The following is a 22481-nucleotide window of genomic DNA, read 5'->3' as shown; positions in this document are numbered from 1 at the left end:
CACTGAAATGCAGTTTTGTGCTGGGGTTTTGTGGCTCTCTGCACACACATGAGCACACACAGGGATTGGGAAAGTGCTCCAAACAAATCTGGCTGTTTGCAGCCTGCCTTGCCCCAAAAGCAAAGCAGACTGTTCAGGCAGCAGCCGCTGAAAGCAAGCATTCAATTCTCCTCAGAGGCTCGTTTTCCTCTAAATGGGCCTCTCAGACTCGGTGACAACTCTTAGCTGCCTGAGAAAAAAAAAAACTGAAATAGAAAAAAAAAAAAAGAGTAAAAAAAAAAAAAAAAAAAGAACCTATTTTCCAGTGCAAAGTAATCCCTGCTCCATTGCCATGGCACCAGACATCCGTCTCTTTCTTTCATTGACCAGACGAGGTCCTCCTCAGCCTCTAGCTCCTTTTTTTTTTAAAAAAAAAAAAAAAAATAGAATTTTTTTTTTGTTCATGCATGTGTGTTCTCCTGAATTTGTTTCCTCGGTAGGAAAAGGAGTCATTAAAGTATTAGTCGGGGTTGATTGATTCTTCGGGGAGAGGAGAGGGCTTGGAGGGGCTTTGTCATGATCTCAAAACAGAGGTGCAAGGTTGGAATAAGAAAAGGAAGATGCAGCTCGCCCTTCCCAAAAATCTCGGTGATTTCTTCGAGGTATTGTGAGCATCCAGTGGAATAAAGGAGGAGGACAAGGCGATCTCTTTTTGTTTTTACTTCAGGGTTGTGCCATGGCTGAGGAGCTGCAAACAGGCTGCAGCAAAATGTGAAAGGAGGAGGGAAAAAAAATATGAAAGGAGGAGAAAAACAAAGCAAAATGTAGTGACTGAGGCAGATTAAAAATTTTTTTAAAATAGACAAAATAAAATTTTAAAATTATATATACACTCAAAACCAAAGCAGTGCTGAAAATGAAACAGAGATTTCCAAAACCACCTTAACTCTGCTCCCTTTTTATCTTTTCCATGCCCTGCTATCCCCTCCTGCTTCCCAGGAAATCCAGCCCAGTTGCAGCTTTTTGGGGTGAACAGGGCGCTCCAGAGCTGCTGACTCAGCATCTGTTGCTTTCTTTTCTCCTTGCTCTGGGTCTGTTTAAAAGACATCCCTGGCCCTGGGGAGCTGGAATTGTCTCTGGGTGGGGTGGGGGTGCTGTAGATATTTTTTTGGGGGGGTGAATGATTGAGCACCTTGGCAGGATGTGGCTCCTGGGTGGCAGCACAAGTGTAACCCTGATTTCTCCATTGGGGAAGAGAAGCTGATGGGTTTTGTAGGGAAAACAAAGGAAATTCTCCCTCATGCAGAGGGAAACACCGGCTCTGAGCTGCCTAATGCCACACTTCACCTTTGCATTTCATAAAAAAAAAAAGAATTTCCAGTGGCACCCAGAGGCTGGGCAGGAGCAGGGACAGGGACAAAAGGATGCTCAGGGCACACCCAACACCCCACTGATCGCCCTGGCTCCTGCAGCCTGATCAATTCTGCATTCAGAGCAGAGCAGAGGGGATTTCTGACTCCTTGGGAAGTTCCCAGCAGAAAGGGAGGTGGATCTCAGGGCTTGCAGCAGTTTCTGACTCACCCTTCCCACGCTGCTGCCCCAGGAGGGCTCGGGCAGAGCTGAGGGTGACACGAGTGCTCCTGGCGTGGTGGCATCTCCCAGGGGCACCTTGGGGCCCAGATTTTGTTATTGAGCTTGCTGGGCACAGGAAGGGGAAGGGAGGAGGAGAGGCAGAGGGGTGAGGTGGTTTCAGACACGCTCATGACATCATCTCATCATCATCATCATCATCATCATCGTCATCATCATCATCATCATCACCCTGAGCCCAGTGATCAACCTGAGCTGATTGCTCCAGCCAAGGCCAACAGGACAATCACAGGGCAAAAGGGACATTTCTGTGGGGCATAAGGGACACTCATGGGGCACAGGGGATACTCATGGGGCATGAGGGACACTTTGTGGGGCACAAGGGACATTTTTGTTGGACACAAGGGACACTTTGTAGGGCACAAGGGAAACTGGGGTACGAGGGACACTTTTGTGGGGCACAAAGGACACTTTTGTAGGGCACATGGGACACTTTGTGGGGCACAAGGTACACTCGTGGTGCACAAGGGACACTTGTAGGGCACAAAGGACACTTGTGGGGCACAAGGGACATTTTTGTGGAGCACAAGGGACACTTGTAGGGCACAAGGAACACTGTGGGGCACAAGGGACACTTTGTGGGGCACAAAGGACAAAGTTACCTGGCAGTGTCCTGGATGCTTTGGCACTCCCACATCTCAAACTCCTGTCCATTAAGGGGAAGGTTTCTCCCCCAGCTGACCCAGCTGTGACACCAGCTCCTGTGTGACACCAGCTCCTGTGTGACACCAGCTCCTGTGTGACACCTCCCTGAGCACCCCCAGAGCTCCTGCCACCCCCATTTCAGGGTCAGCTTTTCCTGATAAACACAGGACACTCCTCTATTGCAGAAGAATCTGGACTCCAGGAGCATTCCCTGCACTCAGCAGTGGATCCAACACCCACATTCAGTAGTAAGTAAAGCACTTACTAGTCAGTAGTAAGCAGTGAGTAGTGCACCAGTGAATTGAGCCCAGGAAGGACAAAAGGAGAGAGAAAACTCCAGCTCATGGTGTCCCTGGGCAGGAAGGGCAGCACTGAGGGAATGCAGCTTCCTTAAGCTGGCAAGGGAGGGAACTGTGAGATCTCTCACTGCTTTCAGCTCCCTTCCCTCCAGCCCCAGTCTGTAATCTAACACCTTCCCTGCAATATTTTCCTGCCTCCTCTAAAACATCTGGGCAGAGGTTATGAACTCCAGTGTGGTTCCTGCTGCAAAAAGCAAAGGAATACCATGGAGCAAGATGGCAAATGTTGGACAGTTAGTCAGGAACACTTTTGTGCTTAATGACCTTTATGATCAGACTCAGTTTCTGGAAGGTGGAGCTGGGACCTGGATATAAACATGGCTTTGAAATAAATTCTCTGTTCCTACACCAGAAAACCACTGCAATAATTCCAGCCCAGCTGTTCCAAACCTGATGTCCCATCTCACTTCCTCACCCCACATTCCATCTTTGCAACCAGGACCATCCACAGCACCTGATGGGATTTCCTTTTCTTGTTTATTTTTCTACTCCTGCCTTGCACAGCCCCTCCTGAGGGTATCCTGGGACTGGCTCTAAAACTGCCTCCTCCACTCACAAATAAAATGTAAAACACGACCAAACCACATGGGCATTTCAGTCTCACAGGCACAAACCAGTCCCCCCCCAGTTGCAAGAAACACTAAAAATAGTCAGGTCAAACATAGCAGGGATGAGCTTCACACAGAGCACATCTCACACCAGGCTGACCCCAAAACGCAGCAAAATCACTCATCCCAAAGAGCAGAATTTAAAATGATTGGGTTTGCCCAAATCCCATTGTCTGTGTCTCCACTTCCCTCTGTATCCAATTCCTCAGACAGCCAGAAGAGGGGGATCACATACAGGACTGACCAAAAGGTGACTTTAGCACCAGGAGCAGTTTGCCTTTCACAGATTTTTTTATTAATTTAAATTTGCCCTTTCCCCACTCCAATTCCCACTGGTGACAGGGGGAAAAAAAAAAATCCCATGTGAACAAAGCTGCAGTCAGTGAGGCGAGGTGGCAACAGAGTAATTTATGGTGGTTTTGGGAGGAAAAGTGTGGGTTTAAGTGAAACTACACTAAATTAAAAAAAGAAAAAAAAATGCAGTTCCTGAGGAAAAGTAATACTGGAAGAAAAAGGAATAATAATGGAAAATAATGGGCCTCTGAGCAGCTCTTGTGGATCTGATTCAGGTTCCCAAGTTCCAATAAAGTAGCAAAATGCTGACAAACAGCCTGGCTGGGGGGGCTGCTGCAGAAATCACATCCATTCTTCTTTTTCTTAATTTTGGAGAGAGAAACAACAACAGAGAAAACAGGGCAGAAACCTCCCCAGCCCTGGTTGGAGTGGGGGAGCCAAGCCCTGGACTGGCCTGGACTTCAGGTACCCCACAAGGAGCAAAAACCTCCAATTACCCTGCTGGAATCTTGGAATTCAAGGGAAAACCTTGAACTCGGGGGTCATTAGGAGACAATTAAGGATTGATCAGCTTTCCCTGCCCCAGGCTGCTATCATCCTTCCCTCCAGCACTGCTCCTCACCTGCTCCTCACTCAGACATTCCAGGACACCCTGCAGCTCCCAGATCCTGCTTTTCCAGCATCCCCAAATCCTCACACACAGCAGTGAACCCCCAAGGTCCCCAAATGCCCAAAAAGTGCAATTTGGTTTATTTGGCTTTCTGGATTTGAATGCTGAAGTGGATCAGGCACCCAAATCCTCCAGGCTGCCACACAAATCCTTCTCATTGTCCCTCAGTTTTTCCTCCCATCCCTTCTGGCAGGTTGATGTAATGCATTACCACACAGCAAATGAAAACAACAAAAAATCCCTCCCCAAAAAACCCAATTTATTTAGATGTTGTGGTCCAGTTTTACATCAAAACCGAGGAGGGACTGATGCTGATTTAGCCAAGGTGGGACCCAGGTGCTGCCCAAGAAACCCGACCAAAACAATCAAATCTATTTCCCCTGGCTTACTTTCACAGAAGAAAGAAACCAGCTTCAGAAATAATCCAGCCAGACCCCTGGGGAGAAGGAGGAGGAACAAAAAATATATATAAAAAAAAGAAAAAGGCAAGGCAGAGCAGCTCCTGGTGGTGCCCCCAGAGCCTGGGAAGGGCTGGGATGGGGCACTAACCCCAGACAATTGGATGAGCAGTGTGTGTCAGGAACAAAAGCCATCTGCTGAGTGCACCAGGAACTGCCTGGCAGCGAGGACAAAGCTGGGCAAATCCACCCAGGTGCCAGGGTCAAGGGCAGGGGGATCCAGAATGCCAAAGGAGCTTGGTCTGCTCCTGCTGCAGACAGCACTGCAGGCGTGGGGATGTCACCCTGTGAGAGAGAGAAACCCCTGTGACACCCAAGTATTGCTCAGGGACTGAAATCCTCTGTGCCACCTCAGCATCAGAGAGTGAAACCCCTGTGATACATCAGCATCTCCCACAGCTGCATCTTTGGGGGATGCTCTGCATCACACTCTGAGGTGTGATCCAGGTGCTGAGAATTTTGTTTTATTTTATTTTTTGCTTGTATTTTTGTTTTGCTTGCCAATTTACCCCCTCCCCAAAGCATGTGTTTCCATGAGCTGATTAAGATTTCCCTTTTGTGAGCCCTACTTAGAGGTGCATTGTTATTTTTAAACATTACTCCGTTTGTCATGGCTGAGGAGAGAGTGAGGAGGGTTTTGGGAAGCACAATAATAATAATAATAATAATAATAATAATAATAGTACCAAATAATAATAACAAACCCCTCACCAGCACAGCCCATTCCAGCTCCTAAACCTGCACTTCTCTCACCCCCACCCAAATGATCCATCAATAACCAGGCACAATCCAGATGCTGGAAGGACAAATGGCTGTGCCACGAGGAATTTGAGCCTAAACTTTGGAATGCTCCTCCTTCAAGTCCCTAAAACATTTTGTTTATCCTTTTTCTGGCCACCTCATCCCTCTGTGCCTCAGTTTCCTTTTGGTGGGACAGGATTTATGTGAGAGGAATCCACCTGGGAAATAGGACAGCCCCTGATGCTCCAGTAAATAGGCCAGGCAAGAATCTACATTTCCATGGGAAGAATTGGTTTAACCCAATTATTAATACACCATTTGCTCAGAATTAACTACAACTGAAAAGCAGCAAACTCCTAATAAGTGATATTTCAACAGGTCCTTCCTTTCCTCCAGGACAGGCTCAGCCTGGGGATGGTTTTATAAATCATCTTTACTCAAAGTGGTTCAGTTATTTCACCTCTCATTCCAGACTGGCAGGTGAGAGCATTGTCTTTGGGATGATATTTGGGATAAAAACAAATCTCTTATTTCAGATTCAAAGTCAGGTTATGTGCCTCAGCTCCTCCCTTTGTAACTTGTGTGACCACCTGGACTTCAGCACATCATGGAAAAAAACCACAATTCTTTTTTCCCCACAAAATCTATGGAAAGATCCCCTGCCCTTTGGAAACATTCTAAAATTCATTATATTTCATACTTTAGGATTTTTTTTAAACTAGATTTTCCTCCTAAAACCCACTGGCTCCACTTGAGAAAATCCACAAAATACAGATTTCAAAGTTCCATTTTCTACTTTTTAACTCCACATCTTTCATTCCTAAAGACCCCAATGTGCATCTTCCTGTGCATGTTCAGCAGTTCAGTCCACCCTGACAATTCCTGGAATTGTAACGTGGATTTTTCTGTTAGATGGCACAGCACTACAGGGAAAACAACAATTCCAAGTCCATCAATGAATTCCAACCAATTCAGCCCAAGAAATCCAGGAAAGGGAGGCAATGCAGAGCTCAATCCCCAGCTCAGGAATTAAATGAATAAAAGCAATCTGAAGAGGAACAAAACAGCAGAGCACACATTTCCACTTCCCCTGGCATCTCCCTCTCTCAATCATCTAAATGGTTCATTTAACCTGTTCCTAAGTGCCCCTGTGGAAAAAAAAATGCAAATTTTCATCCAAGTAAAAATGACTCATCACTTAAACAGGAGGATCTTCACCCAAGTCAGCAAAGAAGTGAAAAGTGAAATTAGGGACACAGATAAGCCACAAAGCCAGGAGCAAAGCTGAGTCTACATCAAAGAGCAGCAGAGAAAACCCAGCTTAAAAATGGTTCTGAGTGCCAGAAAATCCTGTCTTGGCCTGAAAGATTCCACCCTTCAGCACCAAAGCATCACCAAGGCCAGATTTCTGTGACCTGCAGCAAAATCCCTGCTGTGTGGGGTGGATAAGGGAGGAGTGTTGGGATTTCCCCTCTTGGGTTTCCTGTTTCCCCATCCCACAGTGGTTTGGCTTGGAGGGGATCTTCAATGTCACCTCATGCCAACCCTGCCATGGGCAGGGACACCTCAGGACTGCCCCAGGTTGTTCACTGGACATTTCCAGGGATGGGAAATACCAAAGCCTGGGTGATCCACCCACATTTCTCTGCCCTAGGAGCAGCTGAAATCTAGGACTTTTTAGCTGGAGACAGGCAAATTGTGGGGAATAAATTCCCAAATGCAATTTTTTTTTTCTCTACAAGGTGTCTACCCAGTTGTTGGTGGTATTTGTGTTGATGTGTGTCTACCCAGTTGACTGTAATTGTTGTTTGTGTTATTTTATGTCTTTGTAAATTGTTAAAGCTCCTAGCTGTTGTCCCTTCCCCTGTCCCAGTGCCAATGTCACCTCATGCCATCCCTGCCATGGGCAGGGACACCTCAGGACTGCCCCAGGTTGTTCCCTGGACATTTCCAGGAATGGGAAATACCAAAGCCTGGGTGATCCACCCTGGCCCTGGACATTTCCAGGGATGGGAAATACCAAAGCCTGGGTGATCCACCCACATTTCTCTGCCCTAGGAGCAGCTGAAATCCAGGACTTTTTGCTTGAAGACAGGCAGATGAAAGCTGCTCTGCACTCCAGACATAATAAAGCACAAACCAGCACACAGAGGCTTTTAGGGGAGAGGAGGAATTAGGAAATCCAACACCAAAGAGGCCCCGGCGGCGCTCAGAGCTGGGCAAAGCCCTTCAGATATTATTGTTATTATTTATTACATAACACCCAGGATTGCTGCATTTTCACCCACACCACCTCCTGGAGTATTTACACTGTCACTGGCCTGGTTCCCCAGCTTTCTTCCATCCAGGTAAACACACAGCCCCATCTCAGAGCTCCTATTATACCCTGCTGCTTCTGCCTCGCTCTTATCCCATTATGCCATTACAGCTGCTGCAGGGCCGGCTGTTTTCTATTTTGTGACATAACACTGTGAACCCAAACCCCCCTTCCCTGCCTCCAGCACACAGGAGTGCTGGTAAAGAGCAGGTAAAGAGCAGGCAGGGCCACCAATGTGTCACCAACAGCACCCAGGACCTGCTCATTCCCACTGATGCCTCCTGTTTATCCAGGAATTACTGCTGGGGAAATAGAAAATATTTCATGTTTCATGTTTCATATGCACCCACCCAAAAGATGAGCCAACAGCAAGTAAAGGCACTTCAAATGTGCAAAGAGAGAGGTCTAGCAGGATGGATAGTCCCTTTCTCTGCCTTCTAAGCAGAGGGAAATGTCATTTCAGGGCTTGTTCTCTCAGTTTTTTCCACCTCCTGCAGCTAGCAGTATCTGAGCCCTGAGCAGCAAAGTGGGCAGTGAGAGGTGCCAGGGATAGAGAGGTCTTTCCCTTCCCCTGGGAATTTTGGTGGCTTTTTGTCCTTAAAATCCCCACCAATACTTTTGTTGCTGCAGAAAAGTCAAAGTGGCCTCACAAATTCTCTGCTGAGGTCACTGGGTGCAGCAGAACCTTCTTGTGCCACTTGGAGCCACTGACCCTGAGAGTTCTGAGCCCTTTGGGCACCTGGGGCTGGGATAAATTCCAGTTCAGAGCCAGCCCAGCACACTGGGGATGGAGGAGAGCTCATCAGGAGGAACTCCCAGATCAAACCAGGACAACAGGGCAGGACTGCACAGACACCAGGAGCTGGGACAGGGAGGGCTCCATCCTTACCTCTGCCTGAACAAAACACCCCAGGGAGGGAAGGTGACCTGCAAAATGATCACACAGCCCTGTGACCCATTCCACAACTGTCCAAGGCTTTTTATTTCTGTTCTTACAGGTGTAGAAGATACCAAGCACAACCAGGTGTAATTTATTCAATCAGGTGTGATTTACTCAACCAGGGGTGACTTACTAAGCTCAGCATCAACAAAGAGTAAAAAAAACGTTGAAACTTTGAAGCACTGTGTTATTTTTAAGGACAGGTTCCTAAATCTCTTTTTTTTAATTGCTCTTTTCAGGAATTCACCTGTGGCCACGGGGGAGGGACACTGCAGTGCCACCACATCCAGGTCCAGCTGCTCCATCCCAACCCTTGGCAATAAGTGCAGAGCTCCTGGATCAGTGCTGAGACTATGGCCAAGGAAAAACAACCACATTTCTACCCTATTTTAAACCATAAAAAAACTTTAAAACAGCCTAATTATCAATTAGTTAGGGGGGTTTTTTTTGTCTTTTTTAAAATAAGAATACAAATTATATCCTAACTATTATGTTGTATCCATATCTGCTGTTCTGGTCATCAGAGCAAAGGAAGAGATATTCAAATTGATGAACAGCAAATTCTGCTTTTCTGGTTCCTTCTCCAACTTTAAAACCAGGCTGCACTAATCTCTAAATAAATCAACAAGGCTAATTCTTAATTCTGAAGAATATGGAAGATCCAGAGCAAGGGAGAGCCATAAGAGCATGAGAAGAAATTGCAAAGGGGAAGGAAGGAGATTTGCAGCACTCAAACCAGCCCCATCCCTGAGCTCACTGCACTCAGAAAACTCAATAAAATAATGAGAAAGTCCCTCACCATTTCAGTTAAGTGGATAACCCCCATCTATGGGGGCCACACAACTCAGGGGATGGGCTGAGCTATTCCTGAAGCTCCTGGTGAGTGCTGCAGAATGGGATTAAACTCTCCAGGAAAGCTCAATGGGAACTGGAAGCTGCTGACCTGCCAGTGCCTTTCCTGGCACAGCTCAGGCTGGGAGCAGCAGGGCACAGCATTGCTGAGAGGAATCACCCTGAATTTGGGGAGTTTTGAAATGCTGAGGTGCCACAGGGAATTCACTTTGCACCGTGTAGGAGCTCAGTTCTGCCAGCAGCTTGTTCAGAGGGGTGAGATCTCCTTGTCTTGTTTAGAGAGGTGAGATCCCCATCCTGTTCACAGAGGTGAGAATCCCCTGTCCTGTTCACAGGAGTGAGAACCCTCCTGTCAATAAGTCAATGTAAGCTAATCCACATGTTGGGAAGAATTTGACCCAAAAATCCATTGGATCCCCCTGAAAGTCTCCCACCAGTTTCCCAATCAGCTTCCAGTCCAGGATCCAGCCCAGCATTCCCACTGTGAATTTTGCCCACAAACTATTTAATTCTGTTTAAACATCCCAACTTCAATTGTACCTGACAGAGATCCTGACACAAATTTCCTCATCTGTGTCTCTGGTTTGCAAGTGCTGCCAGTGTCTGTCAGTCTTTTCCTAAAGCCAGAATCACTTTCCAAGAATTGGACTTCACTGAAATCCATGCAGAAATCACCAAGAATAGATTCACAACTTAGAATACTTCCATAAAATCTTACATTCCTTTGCTACCACTGTAATATCCCTGTTCTAGAGCCTGTGGTGAAGCATCCCACTGAACTGAACTGATGTTACAATGGGGAACAAAGCAGCAAGAGATGAGAATTTGGGTTATTATTTCCATTCCTCTTGTAAAAAACCCAGTGAGCATCATAATCAATGCCCACCTTTGGGGTGGATTAGTTCCTGAAGATATCTGAAGTCACCTCCTCTTAAAATCAGCCTGGAATGTCACAGAGATGAAATAATTTTAGTAGTCCATGAGGTTTTTATCTCCCAGTGTGCAGCCTGGGGCATTTCAGGTTGTTGGTTTGTCACAGCTGCTTTGTCCAGCTGTCTCAGGACCTCCAGAGTTAAACCAACAATTCCTTCCAGCCTGAGCTGCAGGTTCCAAGTTTGAGAGGCAAGACAGAGCCAGTTCCTTTGGGATTTGGGCACTGGAATCATTCAGGTTGGGAAAAAGCTCCAAGATCATTGAGTCCAACCTGTGACCCATCCCCACCAGAGCACTGAGTGCCACATCCAGTGGTTCCTTGGACTCCAAACCTCCCTGGGCAGCCCCTGCCAATATTTAACAACCCTTCCCATGGGGAAATTCCTGCTGTGCCCATCCTGCCCAGCCTGAGCTGTTCCCTCTCCTCCTGTCCCTGTTCCCTGGGGGAAATCCCAAACCCCCCTGGCTGTCCCCTCCTGTCAGGAGTTGTGCAGAGCCACAAGGTCCCTCCTGAGCCTCCTTTTGTCCAGGCTGAGCCCCTTCCCAGCCCCTCAGCCCCTCCTGGGGCTCCAGCCCCTTCCCTGGACACCTCCAGCCCCTCCAGGTCCTGTCTGCAGTGAGAGCCCAGACTGGACACAGCTCTCAAGGTGTGACCTCACAGAGTGACAATGCCCTCCCTGCTCAGCCCTCCATGGGGAGAGCTAATTAACCTGGCCTAATTAACCTCTGCATCCACACCAGCCCTCTCTGAGCATCCCAAGTGAGCCCTCTCCAGTTTGCTCTCCCACCTCAGAGCCCCCAGGCAGCACAGCTGAGCTCAGGGGTCAGAGCCAGCCCAGGCAGCAGATGTGGTCCCTGGGGAGGCTGGAGGGCAGACAGGGCACAGAATCCTGGATCTGTGCAGGGAAGGGCAGGACACAGCCCAGCAGCACTGCCAGGAAAAGGGGACACACATCAGGAACATTCCAGTGGCTGCCACGAGCAGCTGAACTCACACAGAGCTCCTGGGACTCCAGCTGGACCTTCCCCCCCAGCACAAGAATTGGTGAAATTATGGCTGAATCAGAGAGCAAATATTTATTTCTATGGACACATATGTATTGATTAAATAGATAAATAGATATCCTTGATAGATAAATTTACACAATTAAAATATACAATATCATGTATAGTAAATACATTTTTTTTACAACTCAGCACAGCCAGCCCACATATGATCTGTACATCAAGGGAAAGCTCAGCCTGAGGTTCTGGTTCAAATTAAAAGCAGCCCTGCTGCAATTAATCACAGGCTGGCTGATGAAGCACACACTGAAAGGACAACAAGAGTTCTGGGAAGCTCAGCCTGTCATCTGCAGCCACAACAAGTTTGGTTTAAACCTCAGGACCACGAGGGTTTGTCACCCAGCCCCTGGTCTGAGCTGCTCTGAGCACTGTCCCCAAACCAGGTCCCAAAATATCATTTACAAAAGTTATAATTTCTCTCTCACAAAATTAAATAGCACCCATCCAACACTAAACTCTCACTACTTTTATCTCTCATCATTATATTAACTACTGAATTCAGCTATAAATTGGATTATTTGCTTCCTTCCCTCTAATTTTTCCATTCTCTGTCTCCCCATTCCATTTTCCCCTTTACACCTCCTGCACCTACAGAGTTTGAGTCACCCCTGGAAAGTTCACAGAGCTCTGGGATCATCTGAAATCACATGAGATGACACACAAGTGTTTGTGCTTCTTCCAGCAATTTTGAAAACTTCAGCAAAACTGAACTCTTCCTCCATTTCTTTGCAAGGAGATATTAAAAAAAAAAAAAGCCTCCCCCAGGATTTAATTCACTGAGCTATTACAGTTTTCAATAGAGAAATGTCTTAGTGAAAAACTCCTCATCAGCTTGTGCTTTAAATTAAGGGCTTAGATTTTATCTGAGGCTAAACACTGGCAAATCTTTTCTCCTTGCTCACAGCTTCTACAGGTGTAAAATCAAAATTTAAAAAAAAAAATAAAAAGGTTATAAATATATTCTAAGGGCAGCTCTTACAATGAAGAAATGTTCCATGATCCAGACCTGTTTCCTAAAGCTCCCAGAGCCTCAGAGGGATGATATTTCTGATATTTGCACAGTGGAATTCTCCCAGAAAGCCAAATCTGAGCAGTTTGCACCAAGAAGCAGAGGTTGAAGAGCCAAGATTGAGTTGCCTTATTTCTACAAATCACAAAATAAAATTTAAAAAATAATAAAATAAAAAAAAGATGACCTGATAAATGTAATCTCATTTTGGGATTCTTTCTTTTTCTTCCCCACCACTGTGCATGGAAAGAGAGCAGCAATCCCACCAGAAAACAAAACAAAACAAAAAAAAAAATTAAAATAAAATTAAAATTAGAAAGGCACTTTCTGCATGTCCAGAGTTTGGGATTTCAGTAGGAATGGCTAAAATAGATCAGGTAAAATAAAGTTTGGACAAGTTTCTTCCTGGAGGAGCCTCAAACCTACAGCTTGATCTATAGGATCTATACCAGAGATTCTTTGAGACATTTAGGGTTTGGTAGAACATTTCTGCTACCTGATATTTGTATATCCATACCATTATTATTATTTTTACTATTATTACTAGCATTATTGTTATTTTATGTTCAATAATTCAAAGAGGGAACACAAGCAGTAACTGCAAAGAAAAAAAGTCCTACTGAAAGATACTACATGCAAATAGAAAAATACATATTTATCAAAAAAGCAGTGTGACATTTGCAGCTTTCAGGACCTTTAAATACAGGAATAATTTCCAAATAGAAAAAAAAAAATAATTATTTAATCAGTTCTGTGACTCCACCAAAGGTTCTGAGCCCAGTGAGGTGGGAAAGGACCTCAGGAGGTTTGTGGTGCAACTTCCTGGGATCCAACCAAAGTATTTTGGGTTTTATCCCATTTTTCATCCACCCTGTGACTTCCAGCAACAGAAAATCCTCCACTGGTGTTCATGAAATCACTGAAAGGTGGGAAAGAACCTTAAAAACCATCCAGGGTCACCTCCCTCCAGTGCAGTTGTTCTGGGAAATCACCAACAGAATTTGATTTTTCCCTCCCCATTCCTGAATTTTAAAACCAACTGGGTGTTTTGGGTTTTTTTTCTAAGCTGCACCCCTGAATCAATTTAATGCTGTATTTAATCATCCATTATTTATACAGAATTCAAAAAGCCATCCCAAGAATAACTAAAATCCCTTGACATGATGCCTTAACTCAATCTCATTTCCCAACAAACCCAGAAAGGAGGAGAAAGAACCATGGCTACAGTGCAAATCCCACCCAGCTCCTTCAGAGAGGCCTCATGCCTCCCCAGCCCTGACAAAAACACAGCTATTTCAGAAGAATAAATCATTTCTTGTGGTCAATACCGAGGAAGGGAGGTTTTAGGAGGGATTTGCATGTTGAAAAGGTGATGACTTGGCAGAAAGCTGGCAGGATTTTCTGTGCACAGGGAGGAATGGGAGCCAGAGATGGAAATCAGGGTGATATCAACAGCAGAATGGGGGGAAAGAGAAGCACAAACAAAGGCTGGGGTGAATTCTGGAGGAATTTCTGGTTTATTGCTTTCAAACCAACACTGGCACCTTCCTGAGGTTTTTGGGTCCCACTTGTTTGGGGTTGCCTCAGCCCATCCTGCCCACAATATTATCTGGAATTTCTTCATCTCATCCCTGTGTGGCTTTGCCATGTGAAACAAGATGAAGCTGGACAAGAAAATGAGAAGCTGTGAAGGATGGAAAAATGACCAACAGTGCAGAGCTCATTTTGACCTTGATAAAGGCCTGAGCAGCCCCTTAAACTTACAGAAATCATGGAATGGTTTGGGTTGGAACAAATTCCATTATCCCAGGGTGTTCCAGCCTTCCTTGGACACTTCCAGGGATCCAGGGGCAGCCACAGCTTCTCTGTGCCACAGTCTCCCCACCCTCTCAACCAGGAATTCCCTCCCAAAATCCCATCTAAAACTCCCTAAATGCCTCCAAGTCCTGCAAAAACTGAAAAAGCAACCAGGCCCTAAAAGGTGACACCAGCCAGGAGTGTCCCTCCTCACACCAGGGACAAAAAAATGTTGGGAAACTGAAAGAACAGGTGGGAACACAATATGAGAAATTCCCTTTTTAAACCTGTAATCACAGCCAGGTTGAGTCCTTCACAGTTAAATGTGAAGAAATAAAGCAATGCCCACAATTTTCAGGACATGCCCAACATTTCCACACCAGCAGCCTGGCTCAGGACAATTCCTGTCAGTAAAATTGGGAATTCCATGCACAGCTTGATGAAAGGAACAGAGTAGATTGCAGGTGTGTAAATACAACTGGAGTTGCACCACAAATTGTTTTTCCACCCAAATCACCTTGTGGCAAAGGGAAATCATGTTCTGAAATGTGAGTTAAGGCAGATTTGAGCACTCAAGGCACTTCTGACACAGCACCAAACCAGAGCAACAGACCCAAGCTGGAAAGAAAGCAACAATCACTGAAAAATTCTTCTTTGTCTTGCCAATATTGTCACATGAAAGTTTTCTGCTGTGCTCACTCCCAGAGCTCTGGTTTGGTTAAACTCTGGCACATGTTCTGCAGAAGGAGGAGTGAACTCTGCCAGCACAGAACTGAACTCAGGGAATTCCAGCCTGGCAGGACAGACCCCTGACATCCCCACACAGAATTCCCACCTGCATCTGAAGCACCCAACTGATGCTGTGACATTTTCCATCAGATCATGCACATCCCTGCATTCAGAATCTTTCCAGCGCACAGAGTTAACCATAAATTTGCCCTGATTTCCTGAAAACCAACACCATCTCACCCATTAGGACAATAATTGCCTGGCTGGTCGTTCACTCCACACTTCCCCTGCCTCACTGAGTCTCTCCAAGCTTTTCCCAGTGGAAGATAAGAAGTTCTTTCATGACTTATTTCAGACTTTTAAAGAATCTCTTTTCTACCTGCCCAGGGCTGAATTCCATGACCAAGAGGAAGGAAAGCAGGACAATCCCCTGGGGAGGTGCTGCCCATGTCATGCAGAGCCTCCCTGGACACAAAACTCATGGCAGTGGCTCAGCTCTGGGGGTTTGCAAACCCCAAAATCCTGAAAAGACAGAGGCTGGCCTAATCAGTGATTTAAAGTGGTAACAATGGATTTGGGATTAGCAAAAGGCTCACAATCCAAGGGTTCAGCTTTTCCTGACACAGCTCTTGTTGCATTTTGGACTCTACAAACCCTCCACAAGTGTGCAATGGCACACTGGTCACTGCCAGGTGACAAGAACTGATGAATGCACCAAATTCTCATCAAACTTCAATGAAATAAAACTTTGCTGCCACAGTTTGTGCCTGTGAGAACTCGTGAGGACTCACCAGTGCTGCTCCAAGCAGGGGAAATGCTCCTTGCCTGAAGCTCCAGGTGTGATGGAGCCTCTGGAGAGGTGAGATCTTCCTCTTGTGCCTTGGGCAGGTCTTTCCTGGAGATTTCTGGCCCTGACTCCCAGCTCCAGAAGAATCCAGGTGATCCTTTTTCATGAGCAATTCCCACTGAAGTTACTCCTACAACAGGGGGAAAAAAAATAAATATATTTATTTCTTAGAACAGGACTGTAAGGGTTGCTCACTGAAATCCCACAAGGAAGAGTGAAAAAGGTGCCTGGGACTTGAGCTGACACCACACAGAGCACTTCAGATTACAGAAAGGAATCTGGGGCAAAAAAAGCGTTTTATATTCTCACATTAAAAGCAGCGTGAACACAAGTTGTTTTGATTGATAAGGAGATAAAATAAATTTTAAAAATTAAACCCAGAGTGAAGTTTTCCCTTCTCCACCTGAAACAGATCAGACTGGAACAGCTCTCCCCTCGAATCACCCTTTTTACAGCAAAATCCATCTGTGGGGCCAAATGTTTCTGCTTTTGCTCTGAAAAAAAAACTTCTTTTTCCCCCCTGGCATCTCAGCCAGCACCACCACATTCCCCTGCCCCTCTGGAGTGTCCAGACACACCAAATTCCCCCTCAGCTCTAAGATTTCCCTACCCAGACCTACCTAACAAGTCATTCAAATATTTATCCCTGGGTTTGGAAGGTCGGGGAGGAGGAGGAGGGAGGAGTGGGACTCGGGGCTGGTGGAGTCACTCAGTGGGCATCTCTCACCAGGAGTGCAAAAAACCAGAGCTGTGCATGCAGAAAGCTCTGCCAGCTAAACCCACAGCCTCAAAAAGCAGAGAAATGAGCCAGGCCTGCTCCTGATTCATCAGTATTCAGCCGTGGATTCAGCAGGACAGCTCGGAATTTACACTGGAATAAGGAAAAATCAGGATTAGGCACCATCTGTCTCAGAGTGAAGCGCCCAGAACCGCTCTGCACATTTGAATCCTCTTCCCCCATTTCTTTAATCTCTTGCACATTCCAGGTTTTCCATTCAGCTCCCGGTGACAAAAGATTTTACAAAATGACAGTCCAGATTGAGAGAACAGAAATTACAACCTCTGACAAAAGAGATGCCAAACTTTTTATCAACGGTAAGTGCTCCTTCCACGCCGAGCCTGGGCTGCAATGGTAAATATAAGGCAGATGTCGAATGGAAATTAAACATTGTGCTCCCAGGGTGGCCTCGACTGCATTCAGAGCTTGATTTAAAACAAGGCCAGAGTTCTTTCATCATTTCTTTAAAAAAAAAAAAAAAAAAAAAAGTTTCAAGCATAAAGATATTCCAAACAGGCGCATACTTGACCTAGAACTTGGCGGTGCGGGACAATAAATGAGTGTAAAAAGCAGCAGCACAGGGAGAAAAGGCAAAGCCAGTTGTCTGCAGGATGGGCTGGCAGAATTTGCTCCTCAAATCACTCCTATTTCGGCATCCTGAGAGTTAAGAGGGAATCCAGGTGAAATATCTTGGCCCCCTTTCTAAATTCCCACCCAAAGCTCTCCCTCGGCAGGCTCGGCCACCTCGATTTTCTGTAGAACCAAAACCCATGCCAAGGACCCAGCAGTTTGAGGAGAATTTCTCTGAGAGCTTCTTTGAGACTTAAACCATATTTACATCCGTGCAGGCACCCTGCCTGGTATTCTTAGACGTGATAAAATAGCACGAGACGTTTGCAATGGCTCAGATATTCGGCCCCAAGCAGCACGGTCTGCAGTGTTTGCTTTTAATAATTTCTGATCATGTAACAGCTCAGCCATAAGAATATAATAATAGGCAAAAATTAAACCCCCAGACTGTAAAACATCCTGTACACTGAGGGCAGCGAGGATAAATTTAAGGATTGAAAGGATGATGCTCAAATTTACAGAAATAGTTAAAAGCACAAACCAAATTGCATTTGCTTCTCTTTCACTTTGTTAGTTTTGTTTTCTTTTTTAAGGCAAGAAAAAGATAATAACGAAAGTGAAATGAGTGAAATATTTACAGCTTGAACACATAAATATGTTTGCACTCTTCTGGGCAAGCCCTCTTTTAGAAATAATTTTCTCCCCTCAGCAATCGCACCTCAAACGCAGTAAAACAAAAAAACTTTTGAGGCCATGACTTTGTAACCTCCCTGAAGTTTTGAACACGGGCAGAGCTGGCCTGTGCACACAAGACAATCAAACACATGCTCAAATGTCAAGTAAACTCCTGTCTATATTCATTTATTTTTTCCCCTCCACCAAAGGAAGAAATTGTGACAAGATTTTACTTTGAATGCCCTGACAAAGCAGCACTTTCTGGCACGAGCAGGACACTCATCCCCCCTCCATCTCCCAGCCCAAGATTCAATCAGCTGAAACACAAACCTCATTCTGCACTGAGAGATTTTTTTTTTATTTTTTTTTCCCCCCCAAATAAAACCAACTTGCAAACAGCTTCCCTGGCCTTTTTAAAACCCGCTTTCAATTGCTTTAAAACATAAAATAGAGATGGATGGATGGATGAATGGATGGACAGCTAGAGAAATGCTTTCAGTCATGCTTCCTCCCCCCCCCACACACCTTTAAAATTGAAAAGCATCAGTATCCAAATAGCAACAGGAAATTTTTACCTTGTGGCTAAATAGCTCACTGTTCACTTTGCAGCTGCCTCTATTTTTTTGCTGGGCAAAAAAAAAAAAAAAAAACAAAAAAAAAAACCAAAAAAAAAAAAAAAACCACCAATACAAAAGTCTTTCCTAAGAAAACCAAGCTTTTGACATAAGGGCAGCGCCAAACGCAAAACCTACAAAGAAATTTCTTTTTCCCCCCGTCCCGTCGTTATAATTCCTAATTTTGTGGGATGTATTGCTGGGGCTGTTTATCATAACAGTGTGCAATAAAAAGGACGACTAACTCTTGCAATTTTCTCCCTACTCCTCCCCTTGACAGGGGCCACTGATAGGGAAAGAGGCTCGGAAAAGCAGAGCAGTGAAAGGCTAAGAAACAATAGGCAACCATGGCTTTGACAATGCAGCCCTGAACCCTTTTTGCTCCCGCTGTGACACTTGCATTCAAGAGCAAGGGCGGCTGCCATCATAAGAATGGACAATGGCATGAGGAATACAAGGGAGAGGGGGGGGGATATATATATATATATATTAAAAAAAAAAAAAAAAAAGGAAATCAGATGAATTCAGAGCTAAGATGGCAGAGCTCTCACCTTTTCCGCTTTTTTCGAGTAATCTGGATGGAGACGTCCCGCAGAGAAGAGATAAAAAGGGTTGTGCTGAACTGTTGGATGGTTCTGAAGACTTCTGCATTTGCAAACGCATTTTAGAACTATTTGTAGGGGTATATATGCTGCATGCCATCTCTCTGTCTCTGTCTCTCTCTCTCTCCCTGTGTCTCTCTCTCTTCTGTTTTATGTCCTGCTATCTCCATCACACACCTCTAATAGTATGAAGACTTTCTGCCCGTGGAAGTAAGTGAGAGTGTGTGTGTTCCTTAATGTTTGAATCAAGACACACGTCTGCATGCATTTCTAATCTAAGGAGCCTATAGCAGTTACTACAACTATCAATTAGTCAGCAATAGCTCGAGATCCCCATGTGTCTGGGTGAACAAAGGTGAGAAACACATGCAAATAATCCTCCAGCACCTGGGTCACGTACAGTAACTTAGCCAGCAACAAATAATTGCATCTGTTTCTGCCTTTTTGCCGTGCTCCTCGCTCGTTGGGATGCAAAGTTCCAGGTTATTAATGTGGAATAGCAGCACAATTAGGCATGGCACTGGAGATTTTCAGCCCAACGACACAATAAAAGGGAATGAAGCGGAGCTGGGATGGGAATAAACGGGGGGACTTAAAAGGGGTTTAAAGTAAAAGATGCTCTGAGCTGGAGCAGTGCTTCCAGTTGGGTTTTTTTGGAGCAATTGTTGCTGAGTTAAAGGATGAGAATGATGTGAGATGTATTTGGTGGTTTCGTAGCTGTTAGATAAGAAACTGATTATTGCAGAGGAGACAGAGGGGATGCCTAATTTCCTGAAGTTAAGTCCATAAAGAGGGTAAGCTAAATCTGTTCCTATTTTTTATTAATTAAGCGACTGTTACTTCTAAGATCATTTTAAGGGTGTTTTTTCAGCTGTTTTAGACTTAAGCCAAACAATTAAGAAGAAAGATACGGTACCTTTTACTCTCTCCTTCTTCTTAACCTCACACAAAATGAGCCTCACCTTTAAAAACTGACAGAGTCAAAACGGACTAAAAAAAAAAAAAACAACAACAAAAAAAACCCTAAAAAAATTATTAAAAAACAAAAAAGCCCTGAACAAAATGAAAAGCAATAAAACGCAAAAAAAGCTCCGAAATCCAGCACCACCCTGACTCCACCACAAGAAAAGACAGAGCTAGGCTGCGATCCAGAGAGCATTTCAGAGGTGACAACACAGGCTGGGGACAATGTTATTTACACAGATCTGATCAGAGCGGCCACGGGCTCCAAACTCCAATTGAATTTGCAGAAATGATCCAGCCCGCATTTCGGAGCGCGGGGAACTCCCAAAATGAAGCGGTTTCACAGAGTTTGGGGCTGAGAATAAGCTTTTTTTTGTTGGTTTTTTTCCCCCCTCTCATGTAGAATATGCTCAGAGTCCTGCAAGGCTGCACAAACCCTCTCGTTATCTCCCTTTCTCCTGATCTCAGCTTCCGTGGGAGGCTAATTAGTGACACCAAAGGCAAAATATCCTCGCTGCTTTTGGGCTCGGAGGAACTGAGTTTATTTAGCTTGAGACAGCATAAAGGAAAAGACAAGGGGGGAAAAAATAAAAATAAATTAAATCATCTTCAATTTTAAATAACTAATGAAAGCATCCCCTCCCCAGCTCCCTCACCTTTTAGGAACAGCCAGTGGCTGGAAGGTTGGAGCTGCTAAAGATGCTCAAGATTAAAGGAGAGCTGCAGGAACAGCCTGGATTGCCCCGAGAAGCCCTGGGTGGGAGCATCCCAGAGCTGAGGCTGAAAATGAAGCAAGAAGGGGCTGGAAAAACCCTGCAGCTCGGTGGGTGTTGTGCTCTGACCCGCCAGGCAGCTCCATTCCCAAACTCAGCAGCTGGGAATTGCAGGAGAGCTGGAGATTCCCAGAGTGGGGAGCAGCACCTGCAGTGGCCAGGATCTGCATCCCAGCTCCCAGGGCAGGGAAAACCTTCCCCAAAAAAAAAAAACAAAACTAAAAAAAAAAACCCTACAAAAATAATCTCAACCCTCTCGCCGAACAATGAGACCTTCAAAATTCCACGTTGGGGAGGGTATTCCTGCAGATAGGCAGGGGGAGGGGGCGGGGGATGAGGACAACATTTCCCATCAGTGCCGTTTATTCCTTAGTCTGGGGGGAAAAAAAGGATCTTTGCCCACTTTAATGGGAATTTCTCATCTCGCTCATCCGGCCGCTCTCGCTGCCTGCAAAAGTCCAGCTCAGGTGGGAAGGGGCATTTCTGAGGGGGTCAGGCAGAGAGTGATCACTCCATGCCTTTCTGGGGGTGCAAAGTGGTTAAATAACAGTAAAAAAATGGTAATTTCTGTGGTGGTGTGCCTGCTGAAACACTCGGGCACGCAGATCCGGGGGTGGGAAGGAGCGGAGGGAGGAAGGAGGTTAAAACAGAGAGCTGCTTATCCCCACCACTATTTTACAGCAGCTCTCCCAGCTTTTAGCTTTCCCAACATAGCCCATTGCCATAAAATAAGCCAGCTTTCTTTAAGAATCCAAAAAGCCCCACACAGATGAATAGACAGCACTAATCAGATGTAATGGAATCGAATTCTCTCCTTCATCTAATCTGCCTGCGCTGTGTAATCTCGCTATTCTCCCAGCTCCAGCATTTGTAACAGGCATGACATTGATTCCCATCTCGGATAATGTTATTTCAGTGTTTTATTCTTAAATGAGCCCACAAGTTGGGTGGCTGCTTGGCATTCCAAACTCTTCATCAACTTTGCACGGCGATCTGGGGGTGTGAAGAGGAGCGGGGCTGCTCCTCTCTGCTGCTTTGGAGTGGTTGCGTTTCCCAACCCTCAGAGCCTGGCACCAATTTTTATACAGACAAAAGAACTCGCAGAATTTAACCACAGAGCTACCTGGGATCGACAACACCAAAAAAAATAAAAAAAAAAAAATATATATATAAAACAAAATTCCACCAAAGCTCATTTGATAAGATCTGCCTGCAGCTGGGAAAAGCTGAAATCTTTTGCTGCTGGGGTGGTGTTTTCTAAAATGCAGAATGATTTCCTTAAATAAACATTTCGGCAGCGTCCACCTAGGTTTTCCCCCCAAGAGAAAGGAAAGCCTGGTGTGATTTTCCAGGACAAGCAGGATTCCCAGCTCATCGGACAAATCGTTCTGCTGGGGAAATGACAGCAGTGGGGAGAACAAACAAACCCTCTCAGACAAACAAATATATTTGAATGTAATAAAAATGTTGACAACCGTTATGTGATTAAAGCAATTGTTTTATTCATTTAAGGCCTCACCATCGGAATAATTTAAAATTAAGTGAGAAACATCAGCCCCTTGGGTTTTGCAGAAGATATTTAATTTGGAGGAATAGTTGTGGGGTTGTCTTTT

At 45.3% G+C, this 22481-nt stretch overlaps 1 long non-coding RNA gene across 1 annotated transcript in view; it reads right to left on the bottom strand.

Moving 5' to 3' along the window:
* Positions 1-22481, bottom strand: part of LOC117008075 — a 95621-nt gene that overhangs the window by 45598 nt on the left and 27542 nt on the right. The window contains exon 3 of the long non-coding RNA XR_004420252.1: positions 15838-16023. This is a non-coding gene — a long non-coding RNA (uncharacterized LOC117008075). The remainder of the gene's footprint in view (positions 1-15837; positions 16024-22481) is intronic.

This window comes from Catharus ustulatus, chromosome 28, assembly GCF_009819885.2.
Source record: "Catharus ustulatus isolate bCatUst1 chromosome 28, bCatUst1.pri.v2, whole genome shotgun sequence".
NCBI lineage: Eukaryota > Metazoa > Chordata > Aves > Passeriformes > Turdidae > Catharus > Catharus ustulatus.
The sequence above is the reverse complement of the archived record's forward strand: the minus strand, read 5'-3'. Positions and strand labels throughout refer to the sequence as shown.